Here is a 6564-nt window from a genome sequence, read left to right on the forward strand (position 1 = left end):
AAGCGCAGCGTCAGTCGCCAGGCGCTGGACACCAGTGTTTGGCGCCACAGTCCAAATCTTTACGCCATTGCTGGAACATCGATCTTGGACTGTTTCCAGTATTTTACTTTAAAGGGACAAGCTTAAAGTCGTGCTAAGTCAGGTTTGATTAATTTATTAGACTTTAATTGCTTAAATAAATTAATTAATAAATTAGGAAAGTCCTTTTAGTCATTAATTGGTTTATTTAGGCTCAATCGCAAGTCAAACAAACGGTTAGTGTAAACACGCATAGGTTATATATGCACAAGCAAAGAATGCACAAGTAGTCAAGTAAGCACAATATGATGCAATGAGTTTGCAACCTAACCATGGCTCTAGTTCTCTAAAGTTTAAGGATATGGGTTAGTCAAATAGGGTCCATAGTTATGAGTCCAAATGCATTGCGCGGAAGCCTTACCTTTGAAAGGGTTGGCGCGTATGGATGGGACCCCGCAAGTTAAACTTGCTTCCATGGTTTGGTGGATTCACAAACTCGGATGTACCCGCCGTTGCCAGGAGTGTTCGGTTGGGTAGATGAAGCGTGAACCCCTATAGGGTTATGGACATATGTAGAACACATATGGGTTCATAAAAGAGAGAAAAACTCAATCAGGAAGTAGAATCGAGCAAAAAGTACTAGAATTAGTCAAAACAAGAAGGCAGATTATTGGCTCAGTATTGGAAGAACTTGGCGCAAGACAACAGAGACTGGCGCCAGGAGATGACTCTCTCAGCACACGACATTGCTGTCGCCAAGAGACAGAACCATCGCAAGGCGCTGGCTCTGTTTTCTCGGCGCTAGTTCTTACATGCCTCAGCAGCTCTCTATGCTCTTAGAATTTTCCATTTTTCGCAGTATTATTTCGATTCTAGTTGTGAAAGATTTTTCTCAAATTTCCTACGTGTTAAAATCCTATGTTTTTTACTCATTACGGATGGTCTTTCCAATGAGGACCTTTTTTATGCATATGTCAATAATGTTAATTAAAATTACGCACATGAAATACTTATAACTTTTTGAGTCTCATCCGCACATTCTAAATCATTGCCAAAATCAATTTTAGGAATTAAAATAGAAATCCTCTCAGTGGAGTCGCCAAAAATCGTAGGGAATATTTCAAGCATTATCCCAAACTTGACGCCCACTGTGATCATACACTTAAGCATTGTGGCGTCCAAAGGGAAGGAAACATGAGCAAAAGAGTCGCCAACAAGTTTTAAGAACTTGTAAACCGTTCACATGGTGAAGGTTACACCCCTAAACAATCCATGAGATCGTCAACTTCAATAGGTCTGGAACCATGACTGGTGTTCGGGGATGAGGGTACGAATCCAATCTAAAAGAGAAAGAACTCGCCCTATAAAATAGGTCTCTACTTTATTCTTCTCGTATTCATGTGCACTTTTTGACTAACATGCAATCATTAGGTTAACCCTAGACCTATTTAATCTATGTTGGTTGAATTCTAATGCGCAAATAAAACTATCATTGGCGATCACTTGAATTAAAATCATATAAGCCTAAAGCAAATTATTAATTATCTTATTAGGCGTGATTTCAAGTACAAATTCCCTTTAAACCTGCAGAAAAGGCGTGATCAAGCAATAACAATAAATATATATCAAGCAACATAATATTATTGACAATTATAACAATCATAACAATCACCATAATCTCAATCATATCAACGCTAAAGCATAATAGTAATAGCAAGATCCTAGGCATGATACTAACAAGATGAATAACAGATCTTAGCATGTCACTAAACAATAAAAAGCAAAGATTTAGACCTAACATGATACTAACATAATATTAGAAAGAATAAAAAACATCCTAAACATGATACTAGAAAACAATAAAAAACATCCTAACATGACACTAAGAATTCATAAATAACCATGCTTTCTACAATAACAGAGCAATAAGACTACATACTTTGATACCTGTGCCTCTTTCTAATAACAAAATACACGTGTTAGTAAACTTCAATAAAATATTAAATCAAAGAATTAAATCAAATAATTGAAAGAAAGAGTTAAAAAGTTTAGACTGGATTTGGGTCCAAACCCTCAGAAGGTATCAACCTTTCACGTCTAGGGTGAAGGCAACTTCGAACTTGGCTAGGTGTGTCTAGATCTTGTGAATGCGGAGTTGTTTTTGCAAAAGGGGTGGTTTAGAAAGAGAGAGAAAGAGAGTTATATTGCTCAAGAGAGAAGAGAGAGAATTAGGTGATTGTTGATGAGAATTGATGATTGAAAACGGAGGTCCAAGAACCCTGTTTATAAGAAAACAGTCCGAAAACCTATAGAAAAGAGATTGAGCTTCAAACGGAGTAAAACACATCATGTCACCAGCGACAGGACCCAAATCCTAATCAAATATATGATTATAAAAAACGTAGACAAAAATTAATCAAACAAAAATGGCGAAAACCTAACTTCACACTCAAATCGAGCAAAATAGATCGCAAATCAATAAAAAAAATTCACAAAATCACAAAAAGTATAATAAATAAAAAAATAATTACCTCAAACAATGACGAAAATCAAAGAATCACAGCAAAAAAAATTAATCAGCGAAGAACAAAATCCCGATTTTGATATAAGAGAAACGAAAATACAGAGAGATTTAAGAGTAGAGAGAGAAAGAGAAAAAGAGGAGAGAGAAACAAAAGAACTGTGAAAAGAACAGGAGAAAGGTCATTCAACTGGTGAAATTACAAAATGCCCTTAATGAAATTGAAAAAGGCGGGTAAAACACAAATCGTCGGATTGAGAGCAATCAACGATCACGATGAGTTCCTAGTTTCTATTATAGAACTTGGTTCTCACATGATCCTTATTTTATATATATACATATACATATACATATACATATACATACAGATACATACAGATACATATACATACATATACATATACATACAGATACATACATATACATATACATACACATATACATATACATACACATATACATATACATATATATATACATATACATATATATACATATATATATATATATATATATCCTTCGTTTTTTAATACTTGCAACACACCCTTTTTCACGATATTTAAGAAAAGTGAGTCTCATGTGATTTAAAACACTTAAAATGGAGGAGAGAGATTGTTAAGAGTATAATTTAGTGGGCCATTAGATTATAATAAGGGTGATAGTACCACTTTTGACATAAAATACTTTCCAATTATAGTGTGTTGCAACTATTATGACATTTCTATTTTAGAGAAGTATTGCAACTATAAAGAAACGGAGGAAGTATATAGATTTTGAATATTGAATATTTCACTCGCTTGTTTCTTTATTCCACTCTATCTTTAGTTTTCTTACAAAAGATAACCAAGAAAAATGATGATTTCTATGATTTTTATTTTTATGATTTAACAAAAATTCATAATTTTTGTTTTTATAAGTAATCAATGACCTTTTTTTTTAACTGGATATCAATTATGGGGACAGAGTAAGATGTAGGGAAATGGAAGTAATATTTAGGGGAGTTAACTACTTATGCAAATCTCTAAAAAAGAAAATTTCCTTAGGTATTGTAACGGTTCGGATACCCGATAATCAATATCACTAAAAGTGATATCCATAAATCAAACCGATAAGTTCAGGTACTCGGATTTCGGGTACCCGAATATTAGGATCGGTTATCGGGTACCCAATAAGGTATCCAATAGTGATAATTAAACCTAATAAATTAAGGTTCGTTTGGCATCGCTGTGGTTTTCTGTTTTTTGGTTCTTTTGTTTTTTGACAGTATATTATATATGTCACATAATAAATCAAAAATTATTTTGACTTATTAAAATCATGATAATTTTGAAAACTGACAACAGAAAAGTGGAAACACCTTTTCCATATTTCCTGTTTTTGGTTTTTAGTTTTCAAAAAAACAAGAAACTGAAAACAAAAATTATTATGATATTTTTTAACACAAATCAATAAAAATACCACATGATCTTGACCAAATTATTAATAATATTACTAATCATTGATATTATATAGTGAGTATGAAGTAAAGTAAGAGTTTTTATAATGGAAAAATAGATTTAAATAGGAAAAAAAATTGCTTATCGGATCGGAATTGGTAACCGTTAATATAATTTTAAAATGATATCCAAAACTATACCCGATAACAAATAATCGGAACGGGTACCCGAACCGTTATGGTTATTGGATCGGGTACCCTAATTTTTAAAATGGTAACGGAACGGGCTTTTAGATTTTCGGGTAGTTTTGCTCGGCCCTAGAAAAATCAAACATTAGGTTAGAATTTTCAAAAAAAAAAAACATAGGGATATATTGAGAATTTGGTTGGCGATACCTGAGGTTAAATTCCCTAATTTTTTTGGTTGTCAAAGCAAACACGTTTGCCGGTATAGAGCAGGCTGGGAATTTCACTAAGACTGATGTCTTGTAATTTTTGCTTGATTTTTGCCCTAATTTTTGGACATGTGTTGATTTTTTAATCCGATTACTTAGGGACTTGTTAAACATCGCCCGCGTTTTTCTTCATAAAGCCCACAATTTATAAAATTTTGACAACTTTGCCCTTGTTCTAATTTTAACCTAAAACGAAATTTTGTCTCACCCAAAATGTGGAACAACGCCGGATCGCCGAGGGACACCAAAGAGCCGCCGTCGTAGCCGGAAAACGAGGTCTGAAGTGGTTAAAAATCAAGTTTTGGCGGCGAACGTCTGGCCGGGACGCCGCCACCGTGGATGGGGCGTCTGGCCAGGAGGCCATCACCGTGGCTGGGGCGCCTGGCCAGGACGCCGCCACCATGGTAGTGGCGTCCTGGCCAGGCGCCCCAGCCACGGTGGTGGCGTCCTGGCCAGGCGCCACCTCCTCGGTATATTTTTTTTAAAATCTTTTTTTTCGTTTTGGTTTTTTTTTTTTTTTATTTTGTTTGAATTTTGATAAATTTGAATTTTTTTTTTAAAAAAACAAAAAAAAAATTAATTTATTTTGAAAATATGCTTTAGTAAATTCAAAAAATAAACAAAATTAGAAAGAAAAAACCAAAATAATAAAAAAAATTTAGGAAACAAAAACATAATAAAGAAAAAAATTGCAAAGAAAATCCAAAAAACAAAATACATTTTAAAAAAAAAAATAGGAAAAAAAAATTGAAAAAAAAAATTAAAAAAAATTTGAAAAAAAAAAAAAAAGGCTACTGGCGCCTGGCCAGGACGCCACCGCCACGGTGGCGGCGCCTGGGCAGGACGCCGTAGCCACGGTGGTGGCGTCTTCAGTGGACGCCGCCACCGTGGCCACGGCGTCTTGCCCAGGCGCCGCCACCGTGGCCACGGCGTCTTGCCCAGGCGCCGCCACCGTGGCGGTGGCGTCCTGGCCAGGCGCCAGTAGCCTTGGTTGTGGCGCCTGGGTGGGGCGCTGCCACCACGGCTCCTTCGCGATCCGGCGACTTTGTTTACTTCCACCGCGAAACCGCCTCCGGTGCCGCCACTTCCCGTTTATTAGCCATAACAGTGTGTTTTAAGATAAAAGTGTGTTTTTGATGTTGAGGGCAAAAATGTCATTTCATTTCAAATTTGTGGGCTTTATGTGGAGATTTGCGGGCGATGTTTAGCGTTTTAGATTACTTAACAAGAGCAGGAATCTTTTAAAAATCATTAAAAATTGAATACTATCCTAAAAATCCTAAATATTTGATGTGTTCTTTCTGGGACAGTGATGAACCTTGTGTTAATTTTTCAGTCCATTAGAGTTAGTATATGTCGATTCAAAATTGTTCCTAACCTTGAAACTTGAATTTACCCAGCTTGGTGTATTGACTTATAAAATTCATTAAGGAATGTTCCTAACCTTTAAAAATTCCAATAATTTTACACAAGGTGTATAATAATACCATATGCATCCTGTTAGAATTTGAGCTTTTTATTTTTTACCACTATAAGCTATAACTAGGTTTAGTAATTTTATTTGATTCAATTGACCATTTTTTTTACTAAAACCCTAACTCTCCTTAAAATCCTAATAAAATTGAATCAAATTTGGACTTGGCCAAACTCATTCAACCTGATTTTAATCAAGTCACATGGACCCAAGGCTCATTTTAAGTGTAATCTCCTAAATTATTGTTGTAATTACGCTTTAATTATGCATTAATTATCCTTTAATCATGCTTTAAATATTATTATCATTATTTATGGCCATCATTGTAGTCGGTTTGTCCTAGTTGGTCTAACTAGTACGCATAATTATATTTTTCCTCTTCGATCTTTATCGCTTTTATTATTTTCCATGCTTTTATTTAAGAAACAATTAGGCCTAATAATCATCAAAACTATGCCCCAATCAAAGTGGTCATAATAATTCAAAGTGCCTTAATTTGGCTAGCTCACATAAAGTCACAATTTAATCACTAAACCTGCTTTGTGTTGTCACAATTCGAATTGAATTTGCGGAAATAATTTGGTAAAGTAAGTGATTTATCTCTAGGTAACGTAGACCAGTGCATAGAGTCCATCAATACAAAAAAAGGACAATTATTATT

This window comes from Chenopodium quinoa, unplaced genomic scaffold (genome assembly GCF_001683475.1).
Source record: "Chenopodium quinoa cultivar QQ74 unplaced genomic scaffold, ASM168347v1, whole genome shotgun sequence".
Lineage (NCBI taxonomy): Eukaryota > Viridiplantae > Streptophyta > Magnoliopsida > Caryophyllales > Amaranthaceae > Chenopodium > Chenopodium quinoa.